The sequence below is a fragment of the Scylla paramamosain genome, chromosome 17 (genome assembly GCF_035594125.1).
Source record: "Scylla paramamosain isolate STU-SP2022 chromosome 17, ASM3559412v1, whole genome shotgun sequence".
Lineage (NCBI taxonomy): Eukaryota > Metazoa > Arthropoda > Malacostraca > Decapoda > Portunidae > Scylla > Scylla paramamosain.
The window spans coordinates 11,470,641-11,490,000 of NC_087167.1; the positions used below are offsets into that span (position 1 = coordinate 11,470,641).

General features: G+C 44.5%; 1 protein-coding gene across 1 annotated transcript in view; it reads left to right on the forward strand.

Moving 5' to 3' along the window:
- The first annotated feature begins 513 nt into the window (after positions 1–513).
- LOC135108479 (uncharacterized) overlaps positions 514–19,360 on the forward strand; it is a 112,342-nt gene continuing 93,495 nt past the window's right edge. Inside the window, exon 1 of the mRNA XM_064019535.1 lies at positions 514–899. The gene's annotated coding sequence lies outside the window, so the exon portion shown is untranslated. The remainder of the gene's footprint in view (positions 900–19,360) is intronic.

Here is a 19,360-nt window from a genome sequence, read left to right on the forward strand (position 1 = left end):
TAAATTCACTGGGTAAAGCGGGATGGAGTGATTATTAAGTTGATTTGTCTTGAGATCGCCTGTCTGGTCTCAGTGTGCGTCATTTGAGTCATGTACGGACAGAGTGGATGGCTGCCACGCTCCCTCTGCTGCTGCCGCGCTGCCACTCAGTACCTCAATTGAAGTAGTAATGCTGTGGTGGTTAAAAGCGTGACTTGCAAGGATAGTTGGTTATACTACTGTGTCTTCTGTTTTTTGTTTACTAGTGACACGTAACCTTCTAAAATTAGTTGTGGTAGCGGCTGTAGTACTAGCATCAATAAGTAGTAGTAATAGTAGTAGTAGTAGTAGTAGTAGTAATAGTAATATCAGCAGCAGGAACAATAGCAACAACAACAACAACAACAACAACAACGACGACGACGACGACGATACTACTACTACTACTACTAGTAAAAATAATAATAGTAATAATAATGTCAGACACAGCCCAAGTGTTGTAATGTTTGGCAGTGGTGTGCTAGTCGTCATTGTAATTCGTCACGTTTTTCTTTTTTTTTTTATGTTGTGGTTGACGTAATAGGGAAGTCGTTGAGGTGTGACGTCACGAGAGGAAATAGGCAATTACCACAATCACCGTCACCTGGGCCGCACTCACCCCTGGCGGCACCACCATTACCACCATCACTTACCACCACTGCCAGCGTAGCCACCACACCACACAGTGTCCACCCTAGTGCTGCCCCCATCGCACTGCGTCCCCGCAGGTAGCAGCAGCAGCAGCAGCAGCCTCGCCTCGCCGCACAAGCTGTCACCTCACTGGTCACGGCACGCCCTGGCAACACTGCACCACCTCGTTCATCTTGGTACAGTCAGTGGGAGTGACGTCCGTAGTACCTGGCATCGTCGTGCACACCAGCGTAATTGAATCACCTGTTACGTTTTACTACCTGCACATTTGCATAGGTGACAACACACTTTGATATTGAAAAAGGGAACCAAATGAAATAGTCTGAACTATTTGTATAAAAAGATATTAGTCGTTTTTTTTTTTGTTTTTTTTTTCATTTAATATATTGAAAAGTTTTGTTTTTATTTATTTATTTCATTATTTATAGTATTTATTTTATAGATCTATTCTCATAGATATTTTTACTCTCTGTTGTACCCCTTTTCCCTCCCTTCCCCACTCCTACAGCAAGTCCAGCACCAGCCAGCTCTCCTCCCACCCTAGCGCCGCAACATGAGACGTTCCCACAGTTAAGAGCTCATCCCTTGTGACTACCGGCGTCTGAAATAATTATTGTTGTCCAGCCTTGCAGCCTTCATGCGAGCGAGGTATCAAGCCGTTGTTGTTGCTGGTCGGGTCAGCTAGGTCAGCGAGGTATCATGCAGCCACGTGTCCTTGTACGTGCTGTCTGTGCATGCTGTTTTTTTTTTTTTTTTTTTTTTTTTTTTTTTTTTTTGAGGTTTTGAAGCCTTACAATCACCGTATTAGTGTTGCCATTAATACTGCGCTGGAATGTTAAGCCTTCACTAAATATCTTCTCGCCATGTGTACAATGTCGACACCTGCTTGGGCGGCCACCACCATCACCACCACCACCACTACCACAATGATAGAGAGAGAGAGAGAGAGAGAGAGAGAGAGAGAGAGAGAGAGAGAGAGAGAGAGAGAGAGAGAGAGAGAGAGAGAGAGAGAGAGAGAGACGAGGTCGATGGAATTATGCAACCACGACACTGGCTTCACTAAGCTTCCGGATGAGCGAACGAAGAATTGCACGACACAGGCATGTAGCACCACAGCCCCGCGTCACTGCGAACTGTGTGGCCTCTCGCTGTGCTGCACCACTCATTCACTGGGGGCTTCGTTACTTCTGTGGCATCGCTCCTGTTATAATATATATACCCAGAATTTTTTTTTTTTTTTTTTTTTTTTTTTTACTCTAGATGTCAACTGGTCCAACGAATTTCTCTCTCTCTCTCTCTCTCTCTCTCTCTCTCTCTCTCTCTCTCTCTCTCTCTCTCTCTCTCTCTCTCTCTCTCTCTCTCTCTCTCTCTCTCTCTCTCTCTCTCTCTCTCTCTCTCTCTCTCTCTCTCTCTCTCGTAATCCCATTCACATCAGGTCATTCATATTGCACTAAATGCAGCTCTTGCACACCACCACCACCACCACCACCATCCCCCCACGGTACACTGACTCCATCATAACAACATGCCTCACCCACCCTCCGCCACCACTACCACCACCACCGCCGCCGCCACCACCACCACCACTGCCAGACTGCCCCATCGTCACTGCAGCGAAACCGGTTTTATTTTTTCCTCCTCATTTCCCACAATTTCATCCCTCCAGCCATCACCATCACCACTTTTCCCCTCACACTCGCCAATTTTCTTGCTAGACGAGAGTCCTTTTTTATGCATATTTTCGGTCGATGGCGTCTTTCGCTATGTGTGTGTGTGTGTGTGTGTGTGTGTGTGTGTGTGGCGGGTAACACACATCCTGCACAGTAAGGCAATGCTAGGTAGAGAGAGAGAGAGAGAGAGAGAGAGAGAGAGAGAGAGAGAGAGAGAGAGAGAGAGAGAGAGAGAGAGAGAGAGAGAAACAGACAGACAGACAGACAGACAGACAGACAGACGAAGTGACAGCGAAGCCAGCGTCCGTAACGACAGCGTGGCCACCTACACGTTAAGGCAGCCAGCCAACCAAACAGGGCAGCCAGCACAGCCAATTCAAGCTAGTGGCGTGAGGCGTAGCGGGCAGGGGCGGGAAGGGACCAGTGCTGGGAGGGAAGGGGAAGCACAACACTGAGTTAAGTGGATTAATCTAGTGAACGGCCGGAGGAGTCTGGTTCCTTACCTTGGATTGCCTGCCCCTCGTCTCGTCTCGCAGACTGCCGCGCTCCGCTGCCATTCAGACTGGGAGAAAAATGGTGAAGGGGAGGACGGCACAAGCAGTTTTTTTAAGGATTTAGAAGTGTGGCAGATTAATTTTCCGCGAGGCTACAGGCATTTAAGTTTCGTCGAAGCTGAGTGGGATGGGAGAACGGGAAGTAGGGAGAGGAGGAGGGCAGGCAGGGAAGGGGTGAGTACCTGTCTCATTCTTTAAGTGAACTACCGGAAAAGTTAGCGCTATAGAGGACCAGCATTGCCGTGTCGCTCTGTTGCAGATGTGCTCGTTACTCGGCGTGGAAGGGAAGGGAAGGGAGGCCCATATTCAGAAACACTTCTGTCCGCATTCCGACTAGTTTTAAGAGTTTAGTTGAAGGTATACGGGTTCCTAAGGGTGTTTCTACGGCTCTAGTGACAGATTAACAATATTTCTACATTATTAACAGGAGAAACAGTCTTGAGAACCTGGCTAATCATCTCTGTGACCTTTGAAAATAGTCTTGGTGAGAAACAGAGGATTCCTCAATACACGCCTGAGTTTCGACCAACGAGTGAATAATTCCTGGGCCGCTGAGTTTGTCTGTTGCTGTACTTACCCAATGCACTGAAACATGGCCACGCATCGACTACTGAAGGAAAATGTTCATAGTCCACTACCCAACCTTGCAAATGAAAGCGAGAGGAAGAAGAATCAAGGGAGAAAAATAAGTTGTTTTATCTGCTAGCTGTTATACCAAGAGATGACTAAGGGCGACCTGTAAGGGAGGGAAAAAATGAATAAATAGCGCAGAATCCACTACCCTGTCTTGTAATTGAGCATCCATTTAAAAGCAGAATTGATTTAAAAGACGAGAGAGAGAGAGAGAGAGAGAGAGAGAGAGAGAGAGAGAGAGAGAGAGAGAGAGAGAGAGAGAGAGAGATTATGTAAGAGCACTTGAATGTTACCTAATACACATAAATATTGCAATGGCATGGGTAGCAAAGTGAAAGAAAGAAAAAAATGAATAGCTAAAGAAAACGTTACCTAATGCACTGATAGATGGCGCAAGGGGTGACTGCTAAGGAGGGAAATAACAAAAGCTCTCCCTCGGCCTTGCAATTGAGAGTGAAGGGAACAGGGGAAAGGGAGAACTTGGAAATGAAGAATATATATATAATTATGTAGGGAATCGCCAGTGTTGCATAATGTATTGTGGAATGGCGGAGGATTGACTGGTGAAGGGGAGGGAGAAAATGAGAAAAAAAAAACCTTATTAATTCCTCAGCTTCAGTTGTAATTAACGACTACTACTACTACTACTACTACTGCATGTAATAATAATAATAAAAATAACGATAAAAGAAAATCCCGCTAGGACGTCCCATGTTGCACAGCGCACCAAGAGACGAGCTGAGGGATAAACATCAAAGGATAAAACGAAATCCACTTTACAGACTTAACACTTCTTAGTCTTCCGAGCGAGATTGAAAGGAAGAAAAGCAAGAAAGTAATAGAGGAAGATTTTACTGTAACCTAACGCAGTGTAATTGATGGATTGACAACCAAGGGAGGCAAAACCACTCATCATCAATTCCTCGGCCTTGCAAATGAGAGTGAAAGGAAGGGAAAAAGAACAGAAGGGGAGGGAATGGCGTAATGCACTGGGAGATGACCAAGACTGACTTAAAAAGAGAGAGAGAGAGAGAGAGAGAGAGAGTGGATAAAAGAGCAAAAATCCACTGCTTATCCTTGCAAATGAGAGTAAATGGAAAAGGAAAAAAAGATAAGAAAAGTGAGAGTGAAGAGAATAAAAGGAGAATCACATAAGAACGTGTTAGTGTTGCTTAATGCACTGAAAGATGGCAAGGGGCCGGACAAGAAGAAAGGTGTTTGGAGAGGAGAGGATAAGCAAAATAAATAAAATGAAAGTAGGAAAGAAAGAACAGGGGGGAAAAGAGGGAAGAAAATTGTATAGGAAAACTTCATTGAGACAGAGAGGGGGAAGGGGGGAGGTGGCAGAACAACCCGCTCCCAAGTCTGGCAGATAAAAAGAAAGATAATAAAGAGCGAAAAGAAGAAAACGAGAATACATGGAAAATGGGCGACGGTCACGGTGTTGCGCTGGTGATGGTAACGAGGACAGGGGCACGAGTTGGGGGGAGAGGGTGGGAGCGGCTGGTGGGGGGGTGTGAGGGAGTGGCTTCTGCACCTGTTATGATGCTAAACATTCAAGCTAGATATTTAATGAGCTTCTTTAAATATGGTCTGTGAACTCTCTCTCTCTCTCTCTCTCTCTCTCTCTCTAATGAACCAGCATCACAAACGTTACCTTGCATGACTGTGGGATTCAAACCATCTGCACATTTTCCCAACCCGCCAGGATTTAATTTAACCTCCCAACCCTTCCCTCCTCTTCCACCGCGCGCTGACCCCTCCCTTCATGTCTCTCTCCCTCCCTCTCTCTCTCTCTCTCTCTCTCCTCCCAAACAACACTTTCACCATTTTTCCCACACAGTAACAAACCAGCAAACCTGACTCCGGCCTGAGAACGAAGGCTGTTACTATGCATCTCTCTCGCCCTTCCTTCACATAGCCAGACCCAAACCTCAGCCTCGCGCAACGTAGCGGAACGAGAACAGTGATGACGAAGAGGAGGAGGTGGAGGAAGAGGAGGATTGCAGGTTGTCACATACAAACCCCACGTCACCTGAAACTCACCATTTAAAACCAGGGATATGATGGAGCCTAATTGTGCGATTAAGGCCAATTAAAGGACCAGGGGGACTGTATATACACAATAGCCTCCCTTGCCTTTCACCCCCATGCCTTTCCCTCCCCAGCCGCCAGCATCGCCGCCTCCTGCAGAACCCAGGTAGGCAGGGAAGGCAAACATTGAAACTGGGTAGAATGTGTTGGTCCGCGGCAGACGGGAGGCGACCTGTGAATTATTGAAGAGACTAGGAGAGGGCGGAGATTGCGGTGTGAGGGGACCAGAGAGAGAGAGAGAGAGAGAGAAACTGCAGTGGTGGACCGACGTGATGGGAAAGAGGAAGGTACAGGGAAGAGGAAGAGAAAGAAGGTCATTGGGAAGACTTCGGAAGAGTTACTTCTTCTACAGGAAGGGGAAAGAGGACGTTCTGGAAGAATAAGGAGGAGGAGAAGGAAGAGGAGGAGTAGGAGGTTGAAGATAAAGAGGACAACTGGAAGGACGGCTGAGACAGAGAGAGAGAGAGAGAGAGAGAGAGAGAGAGAGAGAGAGAGAGAGAGAGAGAGAGAGAGAGAGAGAGAGAGAGAGAATTTGTGGCTGAAGGGAGCAAGAAACGGATGCAAGAAGAGAGTGAATGGGCAGATTATGAGAGACAAAGGAAGATGAATGGCAGTGAGTGTTAGTACGAGTAAGTCTGGGCCCAACCGTGTGTGTGTGTTTGAGTGAGCAACAAAGACAGTGAGAGCGAGAGAGAGAGAGAGAGCCAATCTTTTAAATATTCATTGCAGATATTATCACACACACACACACTAATTACTCTCGGTAACAAATGAGTCTTGATAAGGAACACTGCTGATAACATCCCTGTCTCTCCCAGCACCCCTTTCCCTCGCTCTCCTTCTTTCTCTCCCCTCTCCCCAGCCCCCATCCGTGTTCGCCCTTCCCTTTCATCTGTTTTATTCCTTTTTTCTCTCCCCACCATATCTACCTCCGTCCTCTCGCGTTTCTCTCTCTCTCTCTCTCTCTCTCTCTCTCTCTCTCTCTCTCTCTCTCTCTCTCTCTCTCTCTCTCTCTCTCTCTCTCTCTCTCTCTCTCTCTCTCTCTCTCTCTCTCTTTTCCTTTATATTCCAGTGCTTTCCGTATCTTTCTCTCCCTTTTTCGTTGTTCTTTATTTTCTCTCGTTTTCTCTTCCTAAGTTTCCCCTTCTATCCTTACTCCTGTTTTCATGATTTTTATTCCCTTATTTTTGTGCATTTCTCTTTTTCTCTATGTATTTTTTTCCTTTATATAATCTTGTTCCCTTTCCCTTTCCTCTCTTTTATCAGTTCTTTTGAGTCTTCTTTTTCGTTCAACCTGCTCCTCTGTTTCTTCGTAATCCTTCCCTTCTCTTTGTCTTCCGCCGCTCTCTCTCCTCTATCCGCTCTCTCTCTCTCTCTCTCTCTCTCTCTCTCTCTCTCTCTCTCTCTCTCTCTCTCTCTCTCTCTCTCTCTCTCTCTCTCTCTCTCTCTCTCTCTCTCTCTCTCTCTCTCTCTCTCTCACACCATTTTCTTGTTTTTTTGCCTTCCTTTGTCCATCGCCCCCGCTTCACTCCTTCCAGTTCCCCTTTCCCTGCATTCTCCCTTTCCCCCTTCCATCTTAGTGTCTCTTGTGTCTTCTCCTCCCTTTCCTCCTTTTCTCATTCCCTCCTTTCCTCTCATTTCTTCAATTCCTTCCACTTTACTTTTACTCACTTCACCTTTCTTGTCTTCTCTCTTTCTTCCCTCTGTCTTTTTTTTTCTTTCCGTTATTACCTTACTTCCCTATTTCCTAAGACTTTCCTTTACATTTCTGTCTCTCTATGCTATTCGTTTCCCTTTCTTATCCTCACTACCTCTCCCTTCTTATTCCAGCCTCTTTTCCTCCTCCTCATTGGCTGCAACGCTTATCAGATCTTTCCTTCATCCATCCTCTCCTCTCTCTTCCTCTTATTCCTGTTCGCTCATCATATTTTCCTTCCCTCTCTCGTTGGTATGTTATTGTTATTAAACAGACAGTCTGCAAAAACTAATTGACCTGCCGCTCCTTGTTCTTTCTTTGTTTTCCTATGTGGTGCATTCCTCGGGGCTTCTTCTCTTATTCCCCTTTAAGTAATACTGATTTTTCTTCCTTGTCCTGTCCAGCCTTGTCTCTTCTCTTGTTCTCTTGTCTCTTCTTCGGTTCTTATTCATCTTTCATTCTCCTGGTTTTCTTTCCTTCTCTTCCTATCCTTCTCTCGTCTCGTCTTGTCTCCCGTCCGCTTCTCTCCTCTTTCCTCATTTTCCTTCCATCTCTTGTTTTATTTCCATCTCTTTCTTTCCCTTTTCTTCCCTCCCCACTTGCTTCCCCTCTCCTCTCCTCTCCTCTCCCTCGCTGCAGCAAACACAGTCACACACCAGCTCGGGGAATGTCACAGCTCAGCCAACACCAGCACACCTGTTGGAAGGCGGGGGGTGTGCCAGCCTCTCCTCTGTGTCATGTTATTGTGTGATGGAGCTAAAATATACCTGTTCAAGCTCACCTGCCTCTCCTCTCTGTGATATTATGGTGTGAAGACTTAATGATCGAGAGTGTTGTATGTTTAATCTCTCTCTCTCTCTCTCTCTCTCTCTCTCTCTCTCTCTCTCTCTCTCTCTCTCTCTCTCTCTCTCTCTCTCTCTCTCTCTCTCTCTCTCTCTCTCTCTCGATGGTGGCAGGGTTTGTAAGGAAAGAGTTTTTTGTAAATTAAAGTAATCTGAGCTAAGTGTTTTTCCTTCAGATTAATTTCACTAAGTGGCGAGGAAATAAAGGGCTGGGCAGGTGACAACGTGGCGAGGCTCCTCCACACAGCAGGTCTGGTCGTGACGTGACTCAAGCATCGATCTGCCTCGGTGATAGGAGGGAGATGCCTTCGTGACATTCCGCCTAGCTGAGGAATGCGGAGAAGAGAATGCTGGGAGGCGTGTGTGGGGTGAAGTGGATGGGGAAAATTTGGAAGGAGAGAGTAACGAAGACAGTAAGATTGGTAGAAGTCCCGAAGAATGTTGAGGAAAAGACACAGCACAGATGAGGACACTGTAAGAAGGGAAGGGGTAATCAATATAGAAGTGGAATGGAGGAGAAGGCAAGGAAGGCCAAGGTTAAGCTGAAGTGAGTTTAGAAAATAACATCCAGAAGAAAGATTTACCAGAGGAAGTAGCGCAGTGTTACCAGCGCGGCGCCATCTTACTCTTGTTCATGACCGCGTGTCTTCCGCTCCTGTGTACAGCGTTGATGTGGAATTGTATCAGTAATGTATTAATGTACTGTATTCATATAATGTAAAGAATTAATGTTATTCAGAAGCTAATGCGTATAATTTGATGCTCATTTCCGAGGTATTATTCTCATTATCATGCTTTCACTATTAATGCTGTACCACTTGGCCAGAGTCGTTTTGTAAATTGTTAAGGTTTATACAAATATTATGAGAGAGAGAGAGAGAGAGAGAGAGAGGGGAAACGTGTGTGTGTGTGTGTGTGTGTGTGTGTGTGTGTGTGTGTGTGTGTGTGTGTGTAGATGCTCGTTATATCTGTCAGGAGCCTCGATTATGCTTCCTCTTTTCTCCCGTTTCTAACTTGTTTCTCCTCCCGGCGTGCCTCTCCGCCTCTCTATTTCCCGTTCCCTCCCTCACAGTTTGTGGGAGAGGTCGTTAAGACTCCACAAGTGCCTCGCCCTTCGGCCTTAAGGAGAGGAGTGACCCTTACCCGTGTACTGTGATAATCTCTCTCTCTCTCTCTCTCTCTCTCTCTCTCTCTCTCTCTCTCTCTCTCTCTCTCTCTCTCTCTCTCTCTCTCTCTCTCTCTCTCTCTCTCTCTCTCTCTCTCTCTCTCTCTCTCTCTCTGTTTCCTTGTATACACTTTTCGTTTTCCATCCTTTCCTCCTCCTCCTCGTCTCTTTCCTTCCCCTTTCCTTCATCTCGTTTATCTCCACCCACTCTCTCCCCGTCCTTGAAATTCTCTCACCACCTTTCTTATATCTTCCTTTCCTCTTAAATATCTTCCCTCACACTTCCAGTTCTTCCCGCTCCCTTCCAATCCTTCTTATCTCCCTATCCATCCTTCCTTCCTTCCCTCCTCTCCCCTTTCTCTCCTCCAACTTCCATCGCTCGTTTTCGCGGTGACAGATTGAAATGTGAATTTTCCTCCTTGGCGTGCTCTGAAGGGATCGTTAGGTGAGCTCCTGAAGGCATCAAGGGATTGGCAAGTTGGAAATGGGGATTCGGAGGCTTGGGGATGGGTGAGTAGGAGAGTCAGGGTGGGGGAGGATTGCGGGGTGTGTTGTGAAGATTGGCTCAGTGGCGGGGGGAGTGGGGGGAGGTAACGGATTACAGGGTAGTGGGGAGTGTTAGGTTTGCAGGCTGATCATGAGGGTTGATTGAGAGAGAGAGAGAGAGAGAGAGAGAGAGAGAGAGAGAGAGAGAGAGAGAGAGAGAGAGAGAGAGAGAGAGAGAGAGAGAGAGAGAGAGAGATTATGATGATTTTTCACCCCTATTTATTTTATATTTTATTTATTTAAACTAGGGTGCCAGCTGCAGTAGTGTTAGCAGTAATGATAGTGTTGTTGGTGGCGGTGGTAGCGATGGTAGCAATGGTGGTGGTGATGGTGGTGCTTGTCTCGTCCATTGCCTTATCTGTGCCTCCTTCATTGTACCTTATCACCGCCCGTCATTATTTTCATCCCACACTCACATTTTTCTCTCGTCTCCCATTTACTTTTTTCGCTTATCTCCTCCCTCATTAATTCTTCCCTACGTTCTCAGGAGACTCTTCACCAACCCCGATACCACCAACCCTCCTTCCCCCATCTCGTCCTCATCTCCCTTCGCCTCTCCTCTTCCTCTCCTTATTTTTCTCTCCCTTCCTAGTCCGCTGTTTTCCCAAATTTACATTCCTGTCCTTTCTCTCTCTTTTTCTCTTGTTGTCGCCTCTTCCCACCCTCGCGCACTCTTCCCTGTTTGTTTTCGTGAAGCAAAGCCGCCCCTTTTTGTCCCTCCGCACCGCTGTGCTACATTTCACTCCGTTCAGGTGAGCAAACAACTACCACACTGATTTGTTCTGCTTCGCGTCGCCTTGTTTCAGGATTTTCCAGCTTCTCGCCTCGCTCTTCACTTCTTGCTGCTAAGGTTTCATGTATATATACATCCTTTTCGTTCTGTTTTTTGTAAGGCGTCTCAGTGTAAGTTTTTGTTCTTATTAAAAAGTTGTGTCAGTAAGATGAAATGTGATGGAGTTCAAGTGTTTATTTTCATATTTGTATATTTACTTCTTAATGTGTTGGTTCGTGTCCTTTTCTGTCGTTATTTGCGCCGCGTACTCTAAATTAGGTGCCGTTATGCAGCGAGGCACTGTAAATACATTGGAGGAAATTGTAGAAATGACGTGTGCCTTCCTCAGGAAACGCGTCATTTCTGAGCAGCACGGCACTGCTCCAAAATTATCGATTCCTTTAGTTCTTTATTCAATTATTATTTATTTATTTATTTATTTATTTATTTATCTATCTATTTATTTATTTATTATTTTCTTTATAAGTATATCAACCATTTTGCTTGTACGTTGAATCGAATGATGATATAATTCCCAAACTTGATCCCATTGGTGTGAAAACGTGAGACTAACAGAGGTATTTGCAACACATTTACTGCACATGAAGTTTTTAATGTTCGTATGATTTGCGAGTTAGTTCTCTGTGTTCGCTGTATTCCTTCTGCGGCGCCATCAGGCCACGGGCACTTGTTTGTGTGAGACTCAGTGCAGTGAGAATCAAAGCACGCAGCAAGTTAAATTCAGCCTCCTGTATGACGTTTCTGAAATTGCCTCACCTCGCCTGCGGGAGAGGGAAGGGCTGCCTGTGCTAAGCCGAGTGTTCTATTCTTAAGTTCTCCCATTAACTGGAATAATTTATGAGAAAATACTAATACTTCCTGCTTAACACTATTTTTGTGTATTTAATTGCAGGTTAAAATACCGTGTGTGTGTGTGTGTGTGTGTGTGTGTGTGTGTGTGTGTGTGTGTGTGTGTGTGTGTGTGTGTGTGTGTGTGTGTGTGTGTGTGTGTGTGTGTGTGTCGCGCGCTTCCCTTTCACTTTATATTTATTTTTCGCACCCTCGCCCTTCATTCACGCGTGCCTCAAGTTTCCACTCAACTGATTTGATTAATATAACAAAAAAAAAAAAAAGTTGTTAAAAACATACGTGCGATTTTTTTTTTTTTCACTCCACAAGGCTTTCACTCTCTCTCTCTCTCTCTCTCTCTCTCTCTCTCTCTCTCTCTCTCTCTCTCTCTCTCTCTCTCTCTCTCTCTCTCTCTCTCTCTCTCTCTCTCTCTCTCTCTCTCTCTCTCTCTCTCTCTCTCTCTCTCTCTCTCTCTCCCCGTGCTTCTTCCCCCCACCCCCCTGCCCCGTCCCGCCACACAAAGGCCACCAGACTCTCTCCACAATATCGTGACGTAATTTTCCTGTTTTCGTCGTGTCTCGGGTGATCCGTTTTCCGCGAACAGGAAATTTAGTTTACTTTCCGTTTTTCTTTCTCTTTTTTTTTTTTTCTTCCTTTCCTTTTTTTTGTTATTTTAGGATTTTCGGGTCGTTTTTTGTTTTGTTTTTCTTTATTTTCAATCGTTATTCGTCGCTTTCTATACTTTTTTTTTCGGTTTCAAGTTTCTCTCTCTCTCTCTCTCTCTCTCTCTCTCTCTCTCTCTCTCTCTCTCTCTCTCTCTCTCTCTCTCTCTCTCTCTCTCTCTCTCTCTCTCTCTCTCTCTCTCTCTCACCCCCCCCCCCCGTTTGTTGTTTATGGTACAGCAATTAACGGCTTCTTACAGTGTTTCCCTTCCCCTTCCAATTACTCTTAACAGATTGAGGTGCGCCCGTCGCCACACCTTCAAAAGTAGGTAGCGGTAATTATCATTTTTCCCCTTCCATCATATACTGTCACGCCGTTGGTTCGTTGGTTGGTTCGTTGGTTCGTTCAACAAAGCCCCAATTTTCTGCAACCCGTCTGTTTAGCATTTATTTATTTATTTTTTCTTTATTTTTTCAACTTCATGCCAATATTTTTGTTTTTTATTTATTTATTTTTTTTTTATTTTATTTTATTTTATTTTTTTTTTTGCGGCCTCATCTCATCCCAGTGCACCATTAATTTTGTGATTCAGGTGCTCAAGGTGATGTCTTGCCCCAATATCCCTCTTGCTTCCTTTATTAAACGTAATATCCCTCCCTCTTTGTCCGCATCCTCCATCCTCCCCCCCCCTCCTTTTTTTCTTTCTTTATTTTCATCGTAATTTTCATCCTTTTCTTCTTCTTCTTCTTCTTCTTCTTCTTCTTCTTCTTCTTCTTCTTCTTCTTCTTCTTCTTCTTCTTCTTCTTCTTCTTCTTCTTCTTCTTCTTCTTCTTCTTCTTCTTCTTCTTCTTCTTCTTCTTCTTCTTCTTCTTCTTCTTCTTCTTCTTCTTCTTCTTCTTCTTCTTCTTCTTCTTCTTCTTCTTCTTCTTCTTCTTCTTCTTCTTCTTCTCCTCCTCCTCCTCCTCCTCCTCCTCCTCCTCCTCCACGTCGCTTTTTTTCTTTTTCTCTTTTTTTCATCTATTTTCTTCTTCCTCTACGCTTTTTCTTTCTTCCTTCATTCCTTATTTCCTTGCTTTCGTCTCCTTTCTTTCTTTCTTTCTTTCTTTCTTTCTTTCTTTCTTTCTTTCTTTCTCCTTCCTTCCTTCCTTCCTTCCTTCCTTCCTTCCTTCCTTCCTTCCTTCCTTCCTTCCTTCCTTCCTTCCTTCCTTCCTTCCTTTTTCTTGCCTCCCTCCCTCCCTCCCTCCCTCCCTCCCTCCTTATCTTCCTTAAAACCTCTTCCTCCCTTCTGACCGCCTTCCTCCTTTCTCATCTTCCTTCAGTCATTACCCCTATCTCCTTCTTCCTCCTCCTTTATTCCTTCCTCCTCATCATCCGCCATTACTTGTATTTATATTTTCTTATCTTACCCATCTTTTTATCTTCCTCAACGATTTTTCTTTCTCTTCATACCAAAATTTTCTTCATTCCCCGATTCACGTATTTTATCTATTCCCTTTTATCATGTTTTTCTTCCATTCCCTCCTTTCTTGTCCTTATTTTGCCTCAAGTTTTCCCTTTCCCACTCTTCTTCCTCTTCTCCCTCCTCATTTTGTTCAGTATTCCTTCCTCTCAATCCTCATTCCTTCCCCACCACCTAGTTTTGCTCCTCCTCCTCTTCCTCCTCCTCCTCTTCATCATCATCATCATCATCATCATCATCATCATTCAGACATTAATTTCCCTTTTCATGTCTTTTTTCTTATTATTTTTGTTCTTGTTCTTAATTTTTCTTAAATTGTTCAGATGTTTCCTATTATCATTATTAGTAGTAGCAGAAGTAGTAAAGGTAGTAGTGGTGGCAGTACTAGTAGTAGTAGTAGTAGTAGTAGTGGTGGTGGTGGTGGTGGTGGTAGTAGTAGTGGTAGTAGTAGTAGTATAATTATTCTGTATGTTGTGGAGGAGAGCTGCACAGTGCCAAGGCGCCCCGGGATGCATTGGCGTGCCTGGCCGGACCATGTATCTCGTTGGCGCTCATATCGCCTCGTATATCAGGCGGCATTGTAATTTATTTGTAATTATAGTGCTTAGAAATTGTCTTCTGTCCTCCCACGTAAAGAAATATACGGTTTGTGCTCGAATGCATACATAATCACGCGCGTGTTGATATACATGCTCATATTTACACAGACGCATGCGCTACATATCCGCGCCTGCACGCGCGCACCTATTTGTATGCACAGGCACACACAAACGGTGATATAAATAAAAGAGAAGCTCAGTGACAACAGCGGCACAGTTCAAAAGTTGGTAATTATGCGTGTCCATATATAGAGTGTCGTGCCATGCTGTACTAAAAGTTATCCCTTTGTTGCTGTGCTAAAACATGAAATTGTGAAGTGTTCAGTGCTGTGTATGTGTACTGTGTATAATATTTCACGTGAACAAAAAGTGTCGCCAGTGCGCAGCGAAGACCGCCAACGCAGCACCAATTAACATTTAGCCATAGGTGATCTATTCCCCTTCCTCGCCCCCAACCCCCTCTCTCTCCCCCTAAGTGCCCTTCCCCTTTGCCTCTCATTCTCTCCCTTCCCCTCTCCTATCCGTGACTCTCCCCTCACCCTCTCCTCCCTTCCCTCACCCTGACACTCCCTTTTCTGATGGCGTGCTGGTGAAGCGAGGGGGAAAATATTGTTTGTTCGTTAATGGAGACTAAATATAAGCACCAGCGCCGCCCCGTGGACAAGCCGGTGACCCATCCACCCTGCCCCGGCCTGGCTTGGCTTGGCTTGGCTCGTGCGTGTGGCAGCGACGTGCAGCGCCACCGCCATCCCCGCGGCCAACTGCTGCCAGACATGAACCGATGGAAGGGTGACAGTCTTCAGTTTTCTTTATTATTGTTATTTCTTCCCCCTCCCTTCCGTCCTCTCCTGCTTTCCAGCCATTTCCTCTCCTCCTCCTCTTCCTTCTCCTATCTCTTTCTCTGCATTCCCTTTTTTCACATATTCTCCTCCCTTCTTGTGTCTACTCTTTCCCTCCTCTCTTCCTTGCCTTCCTTCTTTATTGCCTAATTTCTTCCTTCTCTTTTCTCCCTTTCTTGATCTTTTGTTTCTCGTCCTCTCTCATTCCTCCCCTTTATCTTTCCTTCGCTGTCTTTTTCCTCTCTTTTCCCTCCCTTCTCTCCCTATACTCTGCATCCTCTTGCCCTTCCTCTCCCTCCCTTTTCCGGCCTTTCCCCCCTCGTTTTACCCTCCCCTTGCCCTTCTGTTCTGTTTCCTCTCTTCCTCCCTTCTCCCTTCCCGCCCCTTGCCCTCCTGCTGTCCCGTCTCCTCTCGTCTTCCCTTCCCCTCCACTCCCTCCTTCCGCCCCCTCCTTGCCACTTCCTCTCTCCCTTCCCTCCTTTATGCACTCGCTCTCAGACCTTCTCCCTTTCGGTCCTGGCGTGCCCACTCCTCAGCCTCTTGAGACTTGCCCACATGACAGCTGAATCACTCCATCGCTCAAAGGAACTGCCACATACAAAGTTGACAGTTTTTTTTTTCTCTCTCCTTCTTCCGGCACTTTGCTCTCGCCTCACTCTTCTTTGTTCCTCTCTCTCTCTCTCTCATGGAATCTTTCTTCAACCCTTCCTGGTGGCTCTGACGGCGTCCCTGTGTTCCGGCGCACTGAAGAAGGAGGGAAGAGTGGAGGGGATTTGAAACGCCACGGGAAGGAAATTGTACGTGGTAGAAAACTTGTGTGCTTTGTGACAGTGAGCTTGAAAGGTTTGGAAAGGAAAGAGGTGTGATCTGATGAGGCTCTTGGTGCAGAAAGCAAATTGTTCATTATAATTAGAGTTGTTGTTTTCGACTGTGCATTTGTTAGTGTTTCATATGTAAGTGTTTTGATTTCGTGAAACAGTGCAGGAAATAAGTTTGTATGTCAGTATTAAAAGATGGATTTTTCAGTGTTTTGATTACTGTAGTGTTATAAAAAAAAATGGTTCAGTTTGATGAGATTCACATAATAGGAAGCTGATTTCTTTGTATTAGAAAAAGTGGTTTAATTTCCATCAGTGCACTTACCTGTTTTTCAAAATGCAAGGGGTAAATTTGACCATCAGGCGTGTGGCGCAGCAAGCAAATGTGTGAACGTGATAACAGAAAGTAATCTAACTTCCAACTGCTCTTATTTATATTTTTATAACGGAAGAGTTTTAATGAGCTTAATGTTTTTAGAAGCAGATAGCACTTCATAAAAATGGAGGCGTAATCTCTGACACTACACTTGCGTATATTTTTAAAGCAAAAACCGTTGATTTGATGGAGCTTACGGTGCAGGAAACACATCGATATATTTAATATGGAAAGAAAATAAATGTAGTCACCTGTTGTCAACTTGAGTATAAGACGTATAAGACGAAAAACTCAGATTTTGACAAAGCGAAGATGCGAACAGTGTAGGATAAAAAAAAAATATATTGTCGACTTGTATATAAGACGACAAACTAAAATTTGACGAGGCGCACAGGCGAAGAGAATAAGGAACAAAAATCTCGTATTTTCGACTCATTTTTAAGACGAAAAAGCTCAAGATTTGACGAGGCTAACAGGCAAACAGTGTAGGCTAAAGAAAATACGAGTATATTGTCAATTTGTACATAAAACGACGAGCTCAGATTTGACGAGGCGCACAGGTGAATAGAAATAGAGTAAGGAACAGAAAACTCCTATTGTCGACTCATTCTTAAAACGAAAAACCCAGACTTGACGAGGCGAACAGTGTGGAGTAAAAAAAAAAAAAAAAAAAAAAAAAAAAAAAATCTATTATCGACTTATTTATAAAACAAACAACTCAAATTTGACGAGGCGAACAGGCGAACAATGTAGGAACCATGATTGTAATAATAAGATGGTCCTTTAATACCCCCACAGTGGTCTTATCCCTAAACAGCCCCACAGTTTTAGGCGATCATTACCCTCCTTAGCGGCGGAATGGGGAGCGATATTTTTACCGCCTGGATACTTTAAACTTTTATTTCCAACAAATTGGGCTTGTGATTGAAATACCGGGGATTTTTTCCTCTTTTTCTATCCCGTGGAGAGATTTAATGAAAGCAGGTAAGCATCGTGGGAACTTGGGACCTGAACGGGAGCCAAGGGAATGTTTTAACGAGACAGGTGAGTGTGTGTGTTGTGGCTCCTGCACGGCGGCTGATGACCAGGAGGAGGAGGAGGTGGTGGTGGAGATGGTGTAGGTGGTTGTGGTGGTGGTGGTGGGGGACATGATAGGAGGAAGAAAAGATGAAAGGAAACACACACACACACACACACACACACACACACACACACACACACACACACACACACACACACACACACACACACACACACACACACACAAATAAAGAAAGGGAAAAAAGAGAAAAGAAAGAGATGGTGGTGGTGGTGGTGGTGGAGGACATGATGGCAGGAAGAAAAGATGAAAGAAAACACACACACACACACACACACACACACACACACACACACACACACACACACACACACACACACACACACACACACACACACACAAGGAAGAAAAAAGATGAAAGTCATTTTAATGGGAATAATGAATGTGATGAAGAGTAAAAAGGGGAGGATAGTGATAATAATATAGATAACAGAAGAGGAGAAAAGAGAAAATTATAATAGAAGGGACAAAAAATGGATGAAATTATGTAGAAGAGGTAGATGACATTGATGATGATAACGATGAAGATAACGAGGAGACAGAAAGATGAGGAAGAGGAGAGAATAATAATACGATGGAGAAAAGCTGAAATAAAAATAAATAAAGGAGAAAAGGAAGGAAGTAGATGACAGTAATGATAAAGATGATGGTAAGGAGGAAGAGGAGAAAGATTACCGGATAATAGGTACGGAGGAAGAGGATGAAGGAGGGAATGATTTAGCGAGCAAGCAAGCGAACAAATTTAATAGGATGAGAGCCGATTAGGGAGTGGAGAAGTGTCGGGAGTGGTGCGGGGAGGCGGTGATGAGAGGGGGGAAGCAGGGTCGGTGGGAACGAGATGGGGGTGGAAGGGGGGGATGGGGGTGTTGTGGTAGGAGTTGGGATGGCGCTTCATGGTAATAGGATGTGTGAGTGAGTGAGTTCGTTGGTTATTTCGTGTTTAGGGTTTTTAACATCTTAAGAACATAGGAAAATAAGGGAAGCTGCAAGAAGCCATCAGGCCTACACGTGGCAGTCTCTGTTAAAAAAAGAAAAAAAAAAACATGCCTACCTATTTCCACCTATCATCCCCATCCATAAATTTATCGTATCTATTTAAACACCGTAATGACTCGGCACTAACAACCTGATTACTGAGTCTTTTCCATTCATCTACCACTCTATTTGAAAACCAATTCCTTCCTATCTCTTTCTTGAGCCTAAATTTTTCAAGCTTAAACCCCTTTATTTGTTCTGTCCTGATTACTGATTACTGACTGCCCAGGAAGAATGAAAAGTGTTTTGTTTTAATGTGTCTATAAAATGCTATAAATCCGGCTCCAGCTTTGTACCGGGCCGAGTTATTAGTTAGAATTGAGACCAGCTGGCTGTGTAGTTCCTTCTCCAAGATGATGATGATTTGAAGTGTACAGGATTGGTTGAAGTTTATCCTTTCCATCCAGTTCCTTTGGTCCAGGATAAACAGTCTTCAAGGTTTGAATGCTCCCTGCGTGTACCACCTCTCCACCCAACTCTGGTCTGTATTTTCTCTCTCTCTCTCTCTCTCTCTCTCTCTCTCTCTCTCTCTCTCTCTCTCTCTCTCTCTCTCTCTCTCTCTCTCTCTCTCTCTCTCTCTCTCTCTCTCTCTCTCTCTCTTCTTCCCTTAACCTAATGATTCTTCGTGTGTGTGTGTGTGTGTGTGTGTGTGTGTGTGTGTGTGTGTGTGTGTGTGTGTGTGTGTGTGTGTGTGTGTGTGTGTGTGTGTGTGTGTCGTTCGTCCATCCGTTCCGTTCTAGGTAGGTACGAATAAATCCTGATGTATTTAAGTATGCAATATATGTACTCACTTATATTGGTCCCGTGTACATATTTCACCTCTTATTTTCTCACATCGTATTTTTTCATTCCTTACCTGCTCTACAAATTCCACTACTTAACGTGTGTATTAGCATGTCTATTATAGTATAGTATGTAATTTTTTCTTTTCTTTTAGTCATTCATTTTATTGTGGAACTCCAGCTAAAATGAACTGAAGTTT